This window comes from Carcharodon carcharias, chromosome 7 (assembly GCF_017639515.1).
Source record: "Carcharodon carcharias isolate sCarCar2 chromosome 7, sCarCar2.pri, whole genome shotgun sequence".
Classification (NCBI taxonomy): Eukaryota; Metazoa; Chordata; class Chondrichthyes; order Lamniformes; family Lamnidae; genus Carcharodon; species Carcharodon carcharias.
In genome coordinates, this window is record NC_054473.1 from 122,904,441 (window position 1) to 122,924,246 (window position 19,806).

A 19,806-nucleotide genomic window follows, 5' to 3' on the forward strand; every position below is an offset into this window, starting at 1 on the left:
AATCATCAAATTAATTGAAATTTGGGACAGGATTTTTCAATCGGCATGCAGGGGTGGGCCCGACACGCCAATGCGTAAAATGATGTGCGATGATGTCAGGTGCTGTCTCGTGACATTTCGTTCAGCAGGTGCGTGCCAGAGTCAGCTGCATGCTCACCAATATGTAAACGGCCTATTAAGGACATTAAGGGAGTGATTAAGGGATTTGTTATTGCTGCCCAATTAACCTTAAGGTTGTCGGGCAAGCGAAAAGTCCAAGCGGCCTTCGCGTTTTGTAGGAAACCTCATCCATGAGCGGGATGAGGTTTCTTAAAGCTTTTATTAATTAAATTTTTTAAATTTCCAAAATATAAAAACATGCCCCATCTCATTTGACACAGTCACATGAGGGGAGGTGTTTAATTAAATTTGTAAACCATTTATTTAATCATTTCAGCTCTGTGCCTCAGGGAGATTGAAGCACTCTTTTGCATGCAAACGTGGAAGAGTGCCGGCCCCAACTCTCCCTCCTCCCCCTACCCGCACAGGTAGCGCTGAATGCTACAGCTCGCATCTTACGCTGGGCGAGCCTTAAATTGCAAGCCCGTGTAAAATGGCGGCACGGAGCTAATCGCGGATGGCGATCAGGTCTGCGACTGCTCCTGCCCGCTCCCGCTGAACCCACCTGCTGCCTGAAAAATTCAGGCCCTGGCTGAGGTCCAGAGGAGATTTACAAAAATTATACCCAGGTATCTGGAGGGGCTGGAGAAGCTGGGGTTATTCTCCTTAGAGAAGAGATGGTTTGGGAAAAATTATAGAGGCATTCATAACTTTTAGGAAGTTTAGAATGTTTGAAAACCGTTTGTTGCTCTTGTTTGATGTGCATTGATGACTTTAAAGTAGGTCTTTTAAAAATGCTCTACTGTTCTTTTGATAGAAATTCAATCTAAAAACTGAAGAATTAATACCCAATGAGCTGTATTTTTATGTAGCAGCTAGCAAGATGTACAGGTGTTTTATCTTAGCGAGGTGGGAATCGTCATTAACATTTTGAAATCAAGCTCTCACAGTGCATTTAGGAGTCTCAGTTAAATTTAACTGCTGCCTGATGGTTTTTCAAGGCTGGTACAATGGAAACAGGAGCTGCCAGCTTCAGGGGACAAGTGTTTTTTATTTCATTGCTTGTGGGCCAGGAGGTGCAGGAGTGTTTCCCTCCCAGCCCCTCAAGGAAGTCTTCAGCCTCCCCCCTGCCAATCACAGCCTCTTGTTAGCCCTTGCTATGATCGGTGACCTTCCTCCAGCCCCGAAGCCTTGATCTGCAACCCACTCCAAAATTTGATCTGACCCCCCAACCCCCAATCTTACTTGCCTGGCAATCATGATTGTCCCCAAGGGTCCCAGACACAATGGTGTTTAGTTGCCTTTTATAAGCAACATATTCATTCATAAAGTTTTCTGGTGGCTTTTATTTTGGCATTGTGGTCAACAGGCCACTGTGATGGTCAGTACCAGAGGGAACGTAAGGTGTGGGAACTGTTGGCGAAGAGGAATTGGGGTTGTATTACTCGGTTCTGCAGTCAGATAAGTTAACCAAGGAAAGCCCTGCTAGAAAGGGGCTGTGTTGTTTTCCTCTTCGCTTCCTCCTCATCCTCTTCCCTCTCCTCCATGTCCTCCTCCTCTTGAGCTGGTCATGGTACATTTTGTGACAAGGAGGTGAGGTGAGGGTGACTGCCCTTGACATCAAGGCAGCATTTGACTGAGTGTGGCATCAAGAAACCCTAGCAAAACTGCAGTCAAATAAAATCAGAGGGAAAACTCTTCGCTGGTGGTTTGAATCATACCTAGCACAAAGGAAGATGGTTGTTGCTGGTCAGTTATTTCAGCTCCAGGACATCACTGCAGGAGTTCCTCAGGGTAGTGTCCTCGGCCCAATCGTCTTCAGCTGCTTCATCCATGACCTTACTTCCATCATAAGGTCAGAAATGGGGATGGTCGCTGATGGTTGCACAATGTTCAGGACCATTCGCGGTTCCTCAGATACTGAAGCAGCCCATGTCCAAATGCAACAAGATCTGGACAATGTCCAGGCTTGAGATGACAAGTGGCAAGTAACATTCATGCCACGCAAGTGCTAGGCGATGACCATCTCCAACAAGAGAGCATCTAAGCATCGTCCCTTGACATTCAATGACATTACCATCACTGAATCCCCCACTGTCAACATTCTAGGAGTTACCATTGACCAGAACCTGAACTGGACTAGCCATATAAATACTGCTGGTGCAAGAGCAGGTCAGAGGTTGGGAATCCTGCGGCAAGTAACACACCTCCGAACTTCCCAAAGCCTGTCCACCATCTACAAGCTCAGGTCAGGAGAGTGATGGAATACTTCCCATTTGCCTGGATGAGTGCAGCTCCTACAACAATCAAGAAGCTTGACACCATCCAAGATAAAGTAGTTCACTTGATTGACACCACATCCACAAACATTCACTCCCTCCACCACTGACACACAGTAGCAGCAGAGTGTACCATCTACAAGATGCACAGCAGAAACTCACCAAGACTCCTTAGACAGTATCTTCCAAACCCATAACCGCTACCATCTAGAAGGACAAGGACAGCAGATACATGGGAACACCACCAACTGGAAGTTCCCCTCCAAGCCACTCACCATCCTGACTTGGAAATATATTGCCGTTCCTTCATTGTCGCTGGATCCAAACCCTGGAACTCCCTTCCTAACAGCACTATTGGTGTATCTATACCACATGGACTGCAGCAATTCAAGAAGGCAGCTCATCACCACCTTCTCAAGGACAATCAGAGATGGGCAATAAATGCTGGCCCAGTCAGAGAAAGCCACATCCATAAATGAATAAAAAAAAAGGTTGTTTCTTCATGATAATGAGGTTGTGCAGCATTCACCAGACTATCACAAATCTGACATGCACACTTCCTCCAAGCAGCAGAAGCATTGCTTAAGCATCCAATGGCCTACTCAATATAATTTTCTGAGGCAGATGGCTTCATTGGCGATGAGCTGCCTTCTTGAATCGCTGCAGTCCATGTGGTGTAGGTACACCCACACTGCTGTTAGGAAGGGAGTTCCAGGGTTTGGACCCAGCGACAATGAAGGAACGGCGATATATTTCCAAGTCAGGATGGTGAGTGGCTTGGAGGGGAACTTCCAGTTGGTGGTGCTCCCAAGTATCTGCTGTCCTTGTCCTTCTAGATGATAGCGGTCGTGGGTTTGGAAGTTGCTGTCTAAGGAGTCTTGGTGAGTTTCTGCAGTGCATCTTGTAGATGGTACACACTGCTGCAACTGTGTGTCATTGGTGGAGGGAGTGAATGTTTGTGAATGTGGTGTCAATTAAGTGAACTGCTTTATCTTGGATGGTGTCAAGCTTCTTGATTGTTGTAGGAGCTGCACACATGTACAGTAGATTGTGCAGAATAAAGGTATCAGGTCTGCTGCCAGAAAACCAGACACCAACATATATGATTTACTGCTTATGGTCGCAAACCATCTGGACACTGAGAAAGTTGAATCCCATAGAATTGGCATGGAACATGCACAAAGCAACATCTATGCAGCCAAGGGCATGCGTTTGTGGTGGTCACAGACCAGCTGAACATTCAGCGAGCAAAAGCCCTTGCGGTTCACATGGTGAACTGTTTGTTGCCCTGGAGATCTAAGGACCACACAAGTGCAGTCGATGGCACCCTGCACCTGTGGAAAACTAGAAATCTGTGCAAATTCCAGCGCTCTTGCTTCCTGGCTTGCCTGGTCCTGACAGAAATGCACAAAGTTGTGCGCCTTTGCAAAGATGGCGTTCATGACCTCTTGGATGCAATTGTGGGTGGATGCTTGTGAGACCCCACACAGATCACCAGTGGAGCCCTGGAAGCAGCCACTGGCATAAAAATTGAGGGCTGTGGTCACTTTCAAGGCCACTGGCAGTGGATGCCCTCCAAGTATCCGTGGCGCCAAATCCTGCAGCAGCTGGCATATATGACCAATAAGTTCCCTAGACATGCGCCATCTTAGGCGACATTGGTTCTCATCTGCAGAAATGACAAGCGCTGCCTATAGACCTTGGGTCTAGCACCTGCAAGTGACAGCTCACTGTGGAACTTCAACTGCGTGCACAAGAAGTCCTGCTGCACCTTCATCTTGAGGGAGGTGCTCCTCCCTTTGGTGAGCCAGGCACCTCCGTTGCACTCTCCCCTTCTGCTCTGCTCCCTGTAAGTCTTGAGGCAGACTGCTAGATCACCAAGCTCCATGACCCTGAGGTTCTTCTCCTGCTGGATCAAAGAGATCATATGTCTCCTAAGGACCTCTTTGGTTAAGTCTCCAGCTCCAGCTGCATCTCAAGGCCTCTTCATGCACGCAGGACACTGCTGATCACCAGTTGGATGGCCAACATGTAGTGTACTTCATGGCTGCCTGAAACCCCACCCACCTCCGCCCCACTCCAACTTGACCGATTGGTGCATCCTGCAGGTCTGCACATGATTCCCAGGGAGCATCCATGACTCCTACATCCTCAACAGGTTTCAGATCCCTGACATGTTCCAGGGTCCAGAGAGGCTGCAGGGTTAGCTCCTCATGGACAAGGGCTACCCACAGGGGACATGGCTGATGATGCTCATGCGGCAGCTTCAGACTACAGCAGGGTGACAGTATAACAAGATTCATGCAGTGACCCGGATTTTGGTGGAGCAAATGGTTGGCATATTGAAAATGAGGTTCCGGTGCGTTGACAGGTCTGGTGGAACACTGCAAAACAGTCCCCAGAGGGTGTCACGCTTCATCATAGTTTGCTGTGAGCTACGCAGCCTGGTGCTGGACATCCCATGGTGCTCTCTGTGCTGTGTTACATCTAACGCTGAAATATCGCAGGAAGTAAGAGAGACTCGTACAGGAAGGAGTTGCCTTGGTACACAGCCTTTATTGCTAGGGAACTGAACGTTTAACAGTAAATTGCATTTTTATTGCGCTTTACGATGGTAAAATGCCCCAAAGTTACGTGACAGGGGCGGTCATCAAACAATCATAAACACGGAAACACACAGGGAGGTGTATCGGGCTGGTGTCCAAAAGCAAGGTCAAGGAGGTCGGTTTTTAGGAGGGTCTTAGAGAGGGAGACAGAGAGAGAGAGGGGAAGAGAGGAAGGGAGAGAGAGAGAGACCGAGAGAAAGAGGCGGAGAGACATAGCAAGTGAGGTTTAGAGAGGGGATTCCAGAGCTTAGGGCAACCCAAGGCCAATGGCGGAGCGAAAGGAATGGGGGATTGCATGCTGTGCTCTCAGCTCAGGAGCAGGTATTCTCCTAATGTTGCAAAAGGATGAATTACCACATATGTGCTGCCAGAGTAAGTGAACCCTCAACTGGCCACACTCACCTCACACCTGCACAACCCCTGCTCACCCCCAAACTCCCACACAGCCCTTCCCACCCTCCCACTCCATGCCAACTCATGCATTCCATGACCCCCCACAGAATCCCCCTCTTTCCCCCACCACCACCAACCTTCCCCATTCTACATTCATCCCACTTCTTCATTCCTCTCCCCACCTTCTAATCCTCCCCCCTCCTTGCCACCAGCACACAGACCATGGCCATTCATCTGTACCTCCTCAGGCCTTTGGTTTTGGGTGAGAGGGTGAGAGTGAGGATGGGTGAGAGGGTGAGAGTGAGGGCTGGTGAGAATGAGGATGGCTGAGAGGATGGGAGTGAGGGCGGGTGAGAGTGTGAAAGTGAGGGCCCGGGAGAGAGGGTGAGAGTGAGGATGGGTCAGAGGGTGAGAGTGAGGGCAGGTCAGAGGGTGAGAGTGAGGGCGGGTGAGAGGGTGAGAGTGAGGGCGGCTGAGAGTGTGAAAGTGAGGGCCCGGGTGAGAGGGTGAGAGTGAGGATGGGTGAGAGGGTGAGAGTGAGGGTGGGTCAGAGGGTGAGAGTGAGGGTGGGTAAGAGGGTGAAAGTGAGGGTGGGTGAGAGGGTGAGAGTGAGTGTGGGTGAGAGGGTGAGAGGGTGAGAGTGAGGGCGTGTGAGAGGGTGAGAGTGAGGGTGGGTGAGAGGGTGAGAGTGAGGGTGGGTGAGAGGGTGAGAGTGAGGGTGGGTGAGAGGGTGAGAGAGTGAGAGTGAAGGCATGTGAGAGGGTGAGAGGGTGAGAGTGAGGGCGTGTGAGAGGGTGAGAGGGTGAGAGAGTGAGAGTGAGGGCATGTGAGAGGGTGAGAGGGTGAGAGTGAGGGTGGGTGAGAGGGTGAGAGTGAGTGTGGCTGGTTTACATCCTGACAGGGCACAATTTTACAGGCCCTTCGCAGCAGGGGTTTGGTCGTAAAATGCGCCAAGCTGTTCACATGTCCATTGACCCCGGCAGGACCAAAAGGTCTTATAATTCTGTCCACAACATACCTGAACCATGCAGGAGCTCGATTTTGAACTTAGATTGTTACAGCACGATCCAATTTGCCTTGGTGAAACTCAAGTGTTGAACAGCTATCTATATGGATTACTGACATAATTTTTCCTGTAAATATCCAATCCAGACACTTGGCTGACTTAATTTCTACAGTTGTTACCCATCCAAATACAGGACTAATCATTCTTATAATGTTAATTGTGAGAGTGTATCTGTGTGTGTGGGGGGTGAGTGCGTCTATGTGTATGTCTGTGTCTAAGTGTGTGTGAGGGTTAAGGGTGTGTGTGTGCATGAAGCTTCTGTGTATGTGTGTGTGTGAGAAAGTGAGGGGTGAGTGTATCTATGTGTATGTTTGTGTCTGAGTCTGTGTGAGGGCTGAGGGTCTATGTGTGCGCAAAGGGTGGGTGTGTGTGTGTTTGTGTGGGGGGTGGTGAGAGTGTGTGTGTGAGTGTTTGTGTGGGGGGTGGTGAGAGTGTGTGTGTGAGAGAGAGAGGGGGTGAGTGTGTGTGTGTGAGAGAGAGGATGTGTGTGCGAGAGAGGGTGAACGATTGTGTGTGTGTGTACGTGTGCATGTGAGATACAGTCTGTGTCAGTGTGAGAGAGATGGTGTGTGTGTATGTGTGAATGAGAGGGTGAGCATATGTGTGTGAGAGGGTGAATGTGTGTGTGTGAGAGAGAGAAGGTGAGCGTGTGTGAGAGGGGGAGAGAGGGTGAGTGTACGTGTATGCGAGGGGGACAGGGTGAGTGTGTGTATGAGAGAGGGTGAGTGTGTGAGAGATGATGTGTGTATGTGTGTGTATTATGTGTGTGTGTGTGTGTGTGTGTGAAAGAGAGACAGAGTGTGTGTGTGTATGTGTGAGAGAGAGGGAGAGAGAGGGTGAGTGTGTGTTTGTGTGTATGAGAAAGAGAGAGGGTGAGTGTATGTATGAGAGGGTGAGTGTGTGTGTGCATGAAAGAGAGGGAATGAGTGAACGAGCATGTGTGTGTGTGTGAGAGAGAGAGAAGGTAAGTGTGTGTGTGTGAGAGGGGGAGAGAGGGTGAGTGTATGTGTATGTTAGAGAGACAGGGTGAGCATGTGTATGAGAGAGGGTGAGTGTATGTATGTGTATGTGAGAGAGAGGGTGAGTGTGTGTGTGGGAGAGAGGATGTGCATATGTGTGTGCGAGAAAGAGAGACAGGGTGTTTGAGGGTGAATGTGTGTGTGTGAGAAAGAAAGGATAAGTATGGGTGTGAGAGGGTGAGTGTGTCTGTACATGAAAGAGAGTGGATGAGTGAATGAGCGTGTGTGTGTGAGAGAGAGAGAGGATGTGTGTGTGTGTGTGTGTGTGTGTGAGAGAGAGAGAGGGTGAGTGTGTGTTTGTGTGTGTGTATGAGAGAGAGAGAGGGTGAGTGTTTGTGTGCATGAAAGAGGGGATGAGTGAATGACCGTGTGTGTGTGTGTGTGTGTGAAAGAGAGAGAGAGAGGGTGTGTGTGTTAGAGAGGGAGAGAGAGAGGATGTGTGTGTGTGTGTGTGTGTGTGTGTATATGTGAGAGAGAGGGGGTGTGTGTGTGAGAGGGAGGGTGTGTGTGTGAAAGAGAGAGAGTGTGTCTCTACATGTGTGAGAGGGTGAGTGTGTATTTGAGAGAGGGTGAGTGTGTGTGAGAGAGAGGGAGCGAGTGTATGAGAGAGAGAGGGTGTTTGTGTGTGTGTGTGTGCATGCATGTGTGAGAAAGGGGAGGTGAGAGGGAGGGGAGACTCTGTGTCAGACTCACCTCCAGTCTCAGGCTTCTCATTCACCCTTACTCCCACACACCAACAGGCACTCTCACAGGGGGTGAGGGAGAGTGAGTGAGCACCCTGAGACTAGAGGTAGAAATTTCCCTGAATTACACTAAGTGCGGTGGCAAACGTGAAAAAAAAGAAGCTTTTCCTGCCAACTGCAAGAGCGGCTTTTTGCGCTGTATCAACCACTTCCTGTGTCATTAATAATGTAGGCACAGAAAACACGCTGTATCACTGGAAGGCAGCTTCTGAATCACCCACCACGCCGTTACCTCACCCTTTCCTCACTCCAGGTGCCATCTTTAAACTGCAGTCGCAGTTTTCAACGCTTGCATCCCAGGACTCCTCCAGTGAAGACATGGCCCCAAAAGCCAAGAAGAGTTCCGTGACCCGCCACTGGAATGTATTTTGGAAGCTGTAGGGGTGGTGGTGTGTGTGTCAGTTTCACCTCTGCCTTCTGAGTGGTTCGAATTGCTCCCACTCCTTGGGCTTAGACCTTGGACTTATTTGGGAGTTGTGACAAAGTGCAGCAGACAACTGGTTTTGGTACAAGAAAAAAACTGAGTTTATTGAAGTCACAAATGAACTTATAACATTAGGATTATACTGAGATTATACAGACCTACAAAGTACACTTAGTTAAGAAAGGGGAACACACGTTATAATGAGGGAAAATCACGCTACTAATCCCCTTATCCTTGTCCCACCCCCAAAACCTAACTAAATTGAACTAGGAGAGGTCAGGGATCATGCTCACCAACCAGGGTTCCTTGACAGTTCGAAATCCAGCCAGGTAAGCCGGTTGCAGTTTTGGGGTATGCTCTTTGTGTCCTCTGGGGCCTGCTGTCCCCACGTGGTCCTGGTCTGTGGGTGGAGGGCGCGGTTGTGGGTGGTTGATCTTTGTGGAGGGCTGCGGTTGCAGCCTTGTTGTCTTCAGTTGAGCCTGCCACCCCGTGACCCTCGCAGTGATGTTGCCTGCGGGCCTGCAAACCTCCAGATCTTCTTGCTTAAACTCGGCTCAGCTCCCGGCTTAAACTGCTCACTGCCCTGTGTCAGCTTTCAAAACTGCTCACTTCTCTGTCCACCCAAAAACCGCTTTCAAATCTCCTTACCCTCCTGCTAGCTGGTTTCTCTTCTCTCCTTCATAAGTGACTGGCCAGTTATACTGTCTTTCGAATTTCTTATCGGAATCCAAATCAAGGTTAGTTCTTTGTTTGATTTTGGTGGGCTTCCCCAGGTGATTGTTGTCTCGTTCTTTTTAATGGGCTCACATGATGTTTATCATTGTCTTCCTGCCCCCATAACTAGGTTTGAACTGAAAGCCATTGTATGTGTGGAGTATTGATGAGTTCGCATAATTGCATTGATTGTACCTTCCTGCCTTAGTAGTTAGTAGCAATCTGGTTTGATTGTTTCAAAGGGAAGAATGCGTATTCTGTCTCCTCTCATTGTCTGGTTTCAGGCAAAACCACACTGCACTCAACAAGCCTGGGCATGTCCAGTTCCAGGCCGTCATGGGCCTAGCCTCCTGTCTGCAGGGTTTTACGCTTAACTCAGCAGTTTAAAAGTCCAAAAGTCATATCCTTGTTGATGATATGAAATATGTGGGAATTTTGAGAACCCTTCAAACACTCTGGCTGCAGGAGGTCCAGCAATCTCACAACTCCGACTTGGGAGGTGGTGGCAGTGGTGGTCAGTGTCAACGCTGCACAGTAGGAGTTGACCGCCAAGTGCAGAAAGAGGATGAATGATCTCATCTGTGCCGCCAGGATAAGCCAACCATCTCATCACTCTAAATTCACACACTCACAAGGCCATCACACATTCACTGGCATCTCACTCACTGCCAGCTCAAGGGACATCAACATTCACTCTCTCACACAAACCCTCACATTTCCATCTGGCCTCATCTCCTCTGGAGACTGCCTCCTCAACCGTCATCATCTTGAGCCCACTTGCACAGTGTCCCCACACACACCCTGGGATACCCCCCATTCCCCAGTACAGCCTTCGCCCTGCAGCCCACCACCGCCACCCCCCCCGCCCCCCCACCATGTGAAAATGTTGGACAAGCTTGCTCTAACAGTTCCTAAATGAAATCATTCTGAGCTGTTTCAATCTATAGCACACACACTCAACAGCATCATTTTGAGAAGTCAGAGAGGAAGCCAGGAGGCTAGCGTGGGAAGCAGAAAAATTCATTGACCTATTAGATATGGTCTTATTTTAATAGCTGGGTTTTAAGTTGATTGAAATCTCACTTTTCAGTTTGTATTGCAATCTCTAGAAGCAAACTTATCAGAAAAGGCAGAACATGTTTCCATTTCACAATTTTTGGTTTAAAAAAAAGCAGAACCATAGTGTGAGGTAAATATTTAGAGTTGAAAGGCTCTCCCTGAGGTATATGCCATGTGGATTATTGTTTTCAGTTAATTCTTAAGAATCCTAGTTACAGCTCTCATATGTTTGGTGTCAGAATAAGTCCAACAACTTATTAACCAGGGTTCAAAACTTCAAATCTAAGACCCTAAATTTGAAGATAACATCTTTCTTCGTGATGACAAGAATTTTCTTTCACCAGACCACCAGCAGCTAAGGTATTTTTCTTTTTATTTATTCACTGAATGTGAGCATCATTAGCAAGGCCAGAATTTGTTGCCCATCCCTAATTGCACTTGAGGTGATGGTGGTTATGGGGGCAGGAAGACAATGATAAACATCATGCGAGCCCATTAAAAAGAACGAGACAACAATCACCTGGGGAAGCCCACCAAAATCAAACAAAGAACTAACCTTGATTTGGATTCCAATAAGAAATTCGAAAGACGGTATAACTCTTGTACCGCTGCAGTCCATGTGGTGTAGGTACAGTGCTGTTAGAAAGGGAGTTCCGCGATTGGAAGCAGTTCCACTGAAGGAAGAGTGATATAGTTCCAAGTCAGGATGGTGTGTGGCTTAAAGGGGAACTAGCAGGCGGTCGTGTTCCCACGCATTTTCTGCCCTTGCCCTTCTATGTGATTGTGATCACAAGTTTCAAAGGTGCTGTCAAAGGAGCCTTGATGAGTTGCTGCAGTGCATCTTGTAGGTGATACACACTGCTGCCACTGTATAGTGGTGGAGAGAGTGAGTGTTTAAAGTGATGGATGGGGTGCCAATCAAGTCGGCTGCTTTGTTCTGGATGGTGCCCAATTTCTTGAGTATTGTTGAGGCTGCACTCCAGGCAAGTGGAGAGCATTCCAACATACTCTTGACTTGTGCATTGTAGAATGGTGGACAGGCTCTGTGGAGTTAGGAGGTGAGTTATTTGCTGTCGAATTCCCAGTTTCTGACCTTCTGTTGTAGCCGCAGTATTTGTGCAACTGGTCCAGTTAAGTTTCTGGTCACCTCCAGGATGTTCATGATGGGGATTCAGCAATGGTAATGCCATTGAACATGGGGAGATAACTAGATTCTCTCTTGTTGGAGATAGTCATTTGTGTGGTGCAAAGATTGCTTATCACTTATCAACCATAGCCTGAATGTTGTCCAGATCTTGCTGCATGCTGGCACAAACGGCATCATTGCCTGAGGAGTTGAGAATGGCATTGAACATCGTGCAATCATCAGCAAATATCCCCATTTCTGACCTTATCGTGAAGGGAAGGTCATTGATGAAGCAACTGAAGATGGCTTGTCATGGCCCACTGCCTTGAGGGACTCTTTCAGTGATGTCCTGGGTCTGTGATGATTGGCCTTCAACAATGCAATGTTCATTTGTGTTAGTTATGACTCGAACCAGTGCTGTGTTTTCCTTCTGATTCAGTGCCTAACTGTTTACAGTTTACCTCCCCATATAGACTTCCAACATTCAGAAAGAAAGAACTTGCATTTATACAGCAATGACTTGTTTGAAGGAATACAGAAGATCCTAATTTAAGAGTATGTTGTTCTAATGGTGTTATGATCCCCTTAGACACCAATAACTTTTAAAAAGAGATTTGAATTCCCAGTGACCAACTCAAATGACCGCATGACAAGATTTCACATTTTAAGGCTTTTACTGTAACAAACAAACGAAAATTAAATATGAATAAACATTACTTAGTCTTCTGGGAATCCTAAAAATGACTTCCCATTGCAGGACCCATTCCAATGGTTCCTTCTCCTGGTTATGCCAGGGTGAAACTTCCAATGTACTTATAATTCCACAGGTCCCACCTCTTTGAACAGAGAATGAGCTCCCACCAGCATCCTGCCTTGTGGTTAACAGAAAAAAAAAAGTATTCCTCTGCTGTTTTCCTGTCTCTCTGTGGTCTCTGAGTCTGGCAACAGTAAAGCCAGCTGCCTTTTCCTTTGTCTTCTTCTTGAGTTCTCCACCCAAAGACAAGTTCAATCCACAGTGCCATGCTCTCTACCACAGGTAGTGCAAGGAGGTAGGCACTGAATCCACCAGATTGAACCCCTTACTGTTGGAACCGAGACGATCCACACCAACCATACAACCAACTAACCACCGCCCCCCCACCCCCCACCATTCCAAGATGCTATGGCAACACCTTTATATGCATGTTATAGTCCTAGAGCTATGAATAGTGATGGTAGAGGATGCAATTCTCTTTCCATCACAGGCTGACCAGGAATCCCACCCACTCATACTACCTGCCATTGGTCTTTGTTGGAACCTGTTTGGCCATGTTATAACACACCTTCCTTGGCCATCAAGTCCTGGAGTGGGACTTGAACCCAGACCTTCTGGCTCAGTGAAAGGGATGTTACCACTGTGCCTCAAGACCTCCTTCCTTTGTCTCCAGGTGTTAAAAAATTGCATCTTGATTTCAATAGTGCTTAGTTTGGTCCCATGCCAACCAGATCACATGAGTTTATCACTGGGAGAACTAGGAAGTCACAAGTCCCTTTTTGGTACCCTATTTTGCCTTAAATTAAAGGAGATAATTTAAAACATAACCATGTTATAAAGCTTCACACTCATAAAAATGGGAGTAGTAAGTTTCAAAGAGATATTAATTAAGTGAATGCGCAAAACTGTGGAAGATGAGTTCAATGTGATGAAGCATGTGGAAATATATGGATCCTAGAAAGAAAGACATGTTGGGATATTTTCTTAATGGTGAGAGAGACTAGGAGCTATGGAGCAGCAAAAGGAATTGGGGAGCTGGGCACACAGATCATCAAAAGCTAATGGACACGTACAAAAAGTAATCACTAAGGATTATTGAAAAGGATTAATGGAATGTTTGAATTTTGAAATGGGAAGTTATGGAAAAATGGGCATGAATTTGTGAAACAGCATCATGTTGAGGAATTTGGAGAGGAAAGGGAAATTGGAGGTGGGGTGGCAGTTTCCAAGAATAGAGGAGTCAGGTGGGTTCCCTGAATAGAAGTATAATGGCAGCTTTAAAAGGGTGGGGTATGGCACCTAAGGCAAGGAATCATCAGCACGAGGCTAGGAAGGGAAATTAGTGATAAGCAGTTTAGTGGGATTGGGGTCAAGACAGCAGAAGGTGGGTCTTGTAAATGAGATGAATCTGGAGAGGGGCTTGAGGGGAGAAACTATAAAGGTGTAATTTTATGTCCAGGTTGCAGAAAACCTGGGAGGAGTGGGAAAGTAAAAGGGAGAAAAGCCAAGAGTGCGGCTGGATGATTTGGTTTAGCCATAAAGACACATAAGTTCCTGAGATCCTTGCACGTGTTGGTGGAAGGGGGGTAAAGATAGGAGTTTGAAGAGGCGATTGATAGTGGAGAACAAAATCATGGATTATCTTGGCTCTCCAGGATGATCCTAGAGTAGTGTATGGTTTTGGCAGAGAGGTGTGAGCTTGATTGTGCTGAACATTGGCTGTCCAAATCTGTTTAAGCCAGTTGTGTGGTAAATACAGTCAATCTTTGGATGTAATGGCATGAAGATGGGAACGATATTAAAGATAATTGGTAAGGTATTTGAGAGTAATATCTTGCTGAGGACAAGCATATCAAAGGTGGAAGTAAGGGAGGGGGTTGAGAAAATCAACAGCTGCAGAAACCTCTTGGTGAATAGGAGACCAAAGTCTAGGCAGTTGCAGTTTGTAAGTACCGTTTTGAATGACTTCAAGTGGAGTTTCTTTTCCCCCGAGGATCGGCACAAAGGGAAGAGATTGGAGAGAAGGAACCAAGAGAAAAAGGAATACAGGCAAAAGCAATGCTAAACTTAAATCTGATAATAGGTTCAGTGGCTTCTGTACTAAAAGCTAAATTGAATTTAATTTAAAGGTTTAAATCTATATTCAGAAATCACTTCCATGCAATAGCATTTTAAATTAGCAAAAATTCATGGAATTTGTTATCATTCCTTTGTGGTTTGGGTAACTTCAACACTTCTCACATGAGTCCGATGTAATAGGCTGTGCACAAATACAGAAGTAAGTTCTCCTTTAAATTACATAGTTTTCGAATTGTAATAGGAAGACGCTGTCAGCCATCTAACTCCTCCCTAACTGCTTAAAAACAGAACTCTGTTCCAATCATGAGTAAGTTATTTGATCATTTCTCAACAGATTGTTGAATGGATTTATTTACAGGTTAATACTAATGAGTGTGCAATGCTAATTGGTGTCTTTACAAGATGTGTAATGGCTTGGCCTAAATAGCCAAGTGGTTATGGTACTGGGTTTGTTAACCCCAAGATCAAGAGTTCAAATCTCACAATGGCAAACTATGAAACAATGTAACTTCATCTGAAACAGATGGAAATGGGTTTGTACTCAAAAGAGTTACAAGATGTGTATTGAGCTTGGCCTAAATAGCCAAGTGGTTATAGTACTGGGTTTGTAACCCCAGATCAAGAGTTCAAATCTCACAATGGCAAACTATGATGCTTGTCCTGGTGAAGTCTTTAATAGACAAAAATTTCCCTTTCGTGGCGCAGGGCCGTGATTGCCCTGCTGCCGAAGAAGGGGGATCTCCGCCTTCTTAAAAACTGGTGCCCGGTCTCCCTCCTCAGCACGGACTACAAAATCTTCGCCCGAGCCATGTCTTCTCGGCTCGGCACCGTGCTGGACCACATGATCCACCCTGACCAGTCCTACACCGTCCCGGACCGAACCATTTATGATAACATCCATCTGGTCCGGGACATCATCCACCATTCCCAGAGGGCTGGTCTGTCGAGCGCCTTCCTGTCTCTCGATCAGGAGAAGGCGTTCGACAGGGTGGATCACGAATACTTACTCGGAACTCTGCGAGCTTTCGGGTTCGGGAAGCATTTTGTCGCCCGGATCCGACTTCTGTACACCGCCGCGGAGTGTCTAGTGAAGGTTAACGGGTCCCTGACGGCGCCCCTTCGCTTTGGGAGAGGGGTACGTCAGGGCTGCCCCCTGTCTGGCCAGTTGTATTCTATCTGCGTGGAGCCTTTCCTGCGCCTCTTGCGGAGGAGGTTGTCGGGATTGGTTCTGCGCGGGCCGGGCATCGGGGTGGTCCTTTCGGCTTACGCCGATGACGTGCTCCTTATGTTTAGTGACCCGGCTGACCTGCGGAGGATGCGCGAGTGCCAGGAGGTCTACTCTGCCGCTTCTTCTGCCAGGATCAACTGGGGTAAATGTTCTGGACTCCTGGTCGGTCAGTGGCAGATGGATCCCCTACCCGAGGAGCTCAGGCCTTTCACCTGGAGCAGGACCAGCCTCCTCTACCTGGGGGTCCATCTCTGCCCCGCTGAGGAATCCTGGCCGGCAAACTGGCAGGAACTGGAGACGAAAGTCACCGCTCGCCTGCGGCGCTGGACAGGACTGCTCCGAGTGCTATCTTACCGAGGTCGAGTTCTGGTCATAAACCAGCTGATCGCCGCCATGTTGTGGTATCGGCTGGTCACTTTGACCCCTCCCCCGGACTTTGTCACAAGAATCCAGAGATTGTTAGTCGACTTCTTCTGGGACAAAAGATTGCACTGGGTCGCTGCCGAGGTTCTGAGTCTCCCGCTTAGGGAGGGTGGTCAGGCGCTAGTGTGCCTACGCACACAGGTGGCGACTTTCCGCCTTCAGACCCTGCAGCGATACCTCTACGTTGAGCCTCCTCCTAGATGGTGTGCCCTGATGACGTATTTCCTCCGTCAGGTGCACGGCCTGAATTATGACGTGCAGCTCCTGTTTATAGAACAGCTGGGCCTCGGTGGCTCCTTGCAGGCGTTGCCCGTCTTTTACCAGGACCTGATCAAAGTCTGGAAAGTGGTCGCCTCGCAACGCAGCTCTCCCCCGTCAGGAGTAGCGGCTATCGTCAGAGAGCCGCTGCTCAGGAATCCGCCCCTCCGTCCTTTTCAGTGGTTGGCAGGAGAGGAGGGCTGTGGCCGCAGGGGTGACCAGGATCGGGGACGTGCTGGGTGGCGGAGGACTGGGCTGGATGCTCCCGCAGGAGTTGGCGCGACGCGCGTCTGTGAGTGTCCAGGTCGCAGCCGATGCCATCCAAGACCTGAGAACGGTCGTGCTCGGACCCGACGTTATTTTGGGTCTTGAGGTGGCCCAGGTGCGCGGTGGTCTTCCGTCTGAGCGTTCCCCTGTTCGGACGGAATTCCACATTGGCCCCAAGCCCCGAACCCTCCCTCGGGTGCTGGTGCCCCGCAATATGAGCTGCCTCGGGGACATGCCCTCTGTGCCTTTTGGCACGGCAAAGAGGGGCTTTTTGTATGGACTGCTGCTGCACACCTTCCATTTTCTCGCCCTTGTCCGTCGACCGGACACGCCCTGGCGTGCCTTGTTGCCGTCCGGCGGCGGAGGCCCTCGATGGGAGGCCCTCTACGGAGGTGTCCTCCCCCTTTCTATCGGGGACCTGGGTTGGAGGGTGTTGCATGCAGCAGTCCCTTATAATAAGAGGATGCATAGGTTCACGGACTCTCAGGACACATGCCCTTTTTGCGGTCTTGTGGAGGCCGTGGACCATGTATACATAGGGTGTTGTAGGCTGCACTCCCTTTTTAGTTATTTGAAAAACCTTTTATTGATGTTTTGTTTGCACTTCAGCCCCACGCTCCTGATCTATGGGCACCCGGTGCGGAAGGGGGTCGGGAAGGAGGAGGACCTCCTCGTGAACCTGCTCCTGGGCCTGGCCAAGTTGGCCATTAACAGGTCCAGGCAGCGGGCGATCGACGGGGGAGTCCCGCCCGATTGTTTGTCCCTCTTCCGCGGCTACGTTCGCTGCCGGATGTCCCTGGAGAAGGAGCACGCGGTGTCTGCTGGCACTCTCGAGGCCTTCCGTGCTCGGTGGGCACCGCGGGGACTGGGGTGTTTTGTTGACCCCTTTAATCACATTTTGATTTAAAGTTTGTAAGTTTCCTTTAAACTTTGTTCTTGGTTTTACAGCTGACCTGAATTAGGGGCTGTGCCTGATTTATCCCAATTTTGTTGATTTGGTTTTCATTTAAAAGATTATCAAGAGTTCAAATCTCACAATGGCAAACTATGAAACAATGTAACTTCATCTGAAACAGATGGAAATGGGTTTGTACTCAAAAGAGTTACAAGATGTGTATTGAGCTTGGCCTAAATAGCCAAGTGGTTATAGTACTGGGTTTGTAACCCCAGATCAAGAGTTCATTTTCTTAACGATCTCGTGGAGGTAATTGTGGATTCAGTTGGTTTCCTGATACTGAGGAGAGAAGGTGTGTGGTGTTGGTGTTGCTGCTCCTCAGTGTTTCAACTGTTTCTGCTGCTGCCTTTGGGGTTGTTGCTTCTGCTGTGTGCTGCTGCTTCTGCTCCTCCAGTGCTGCTGCTGCTGCCTTGCCCCTGTGCTGCTAAAGGAGAGAGAGGGAGAGAAGAGAACAGTTGCTACTGTTGCTACAGGACAGGAAAGCCAGGAGGCCAGGACTGAGTTGAAAAACAACATCCTAGGTGGGTGTCTGAACTGTGTATTTTTGTTTAAGGTGGGGGCAATTAAGGACTGTGTTTTGTAGGGGGAGGCAAGAAGACTGCCAGAGGAGTTGGGGAAGGAAGCGAGGGAGGGTGTGTGTGTGTGCTGAAACCATCTTTCTGCCACCCCTCCCCCCCAACCCAGCCCTTTTCCCGGTGAGGCCAGCAATAGCTGGTGAAGACATCGCTTCCCCCTGCCTGAAGAACATCAGGCCCCCACCCACCGTCCATCCACCATCGAGGACACCCACCTGGACATTTACCTCTTTCCCTCCTGTGCCTCCCTGTCTTTTACTCCTCTCCCTCCTCTCCTCTGCTGCCTAAAAGAGGGGAGGTTGTTTCTACCTCTCTCCCCCACCCCCTTTCCTCCCTATATATATAAAAAAAAATATATATAAAAAGAAAAAAACAAAATGGCCAATCCTTCCCGGAGTGGGCGTGGCTCTGGCCCTAAGGCCAATTCACCATTGCCTGTGGCCGGGCCCTCGAGGGCTAATGTGGAGGCGGTTTTGTCACCGGTGGCAGGGCCTCAAAAAAAGAAAACCTATGCAGGGGTGGCTGCTTCTGCAGCTCCAGCTGCTCCTGCTGCCCTGTCACCATTCCGCCTCCTCACCAGGGCCCTTGGGGTAAAGAGCTATGCTCACCCTGAAATGACAATAGAGGCCTGCGTAAAGGCTATGGCTGGGGTCGTCGGCCCCTCAGCCATTGTCGCGGCCTCTAAAATGTATGGGAAGGCCATATTCTTCTTGAGGTCCGAGCGGGCGGTGCACCTCGCCCTGCAAAAAGGACTCACTGTGGGCGGGACTTTTCTGGCGGTGGACCCCCTTGAGGCCACCGCCCAGAGAATTATTATTTCGAACGTCCCGCCAATTATATCCAGTGAGCTCCTCCTCCCCCACCATAATAAATTGGGGGAGGTCAGGTCGGGGGTTGCACCAATCCCGCTCGGCCTCAAAGACTCGGCCCTCCGCCATGTGTACTCCTTCCGGCGCCAGGTATTTGTCTGCTTGGCCCAGGAGGAGTGCCTGGAGGGGGCCTTCGTTATCAATTTTGAGGGGACCGCCTATCGGGTCTTCTGGACCGTGGAGGGCGTGCGGTGCCATGCTTGTAAGGAGGCGGGGCACGTGAGGAAGAACTGCCCCGCCTCCAAGGCCACGAGACACACCCAAGCGGCCACGGCTGGCACCGCCCCTCCTCCCCCCCCCGCCACCACTCCATCTCCCTCCCCGCAAGGGGAAGCGACGCCGGCGGCCACTGCCATCTCGACTGCCGGTGAGGCGGGGGGAGAGCCCCCGCGCCGTAAGAAGGCGCAGAGGAAGACCCGCAACCTGGAGGCGGCCCCTGAAACGACCCAAAACCCCCAAACACCTGCAAGCACCGGCTCGGGGGAAAAGACATCATCCGGCCCCGGCGTCGTGTCCGCGTGTGCTCCCGGGCCCGTGGGTGCTAAGGCGCCGAGTGCTGGGCCCGGCGTCGTTTCTGCGCGTGCTCCTGGGGCCGGCGGGGAAAAGACGCGGGACCCCGAGCCGGGGTATCTAACACCCAAAACCCAGAGGGTGGAGTGTCCGGGAGGGCTGGACAAGGAGGAGGGGGCCTCGGAAATGGAGGTCTCCCTAGCCCCCAGCCTGACCCGGAAGAGACGTCACGCTTCGGAGGAGGAGGTGGGTGATGCCCAAACTGAAGAAGTTGGGTGTGTCCCTTCCCCCGATGAAGAGGTGGTGGCGTCTCCACCAAGTAAAATCTCGCCCTGTCCTCTGGGGGAACTCAAAACCCCT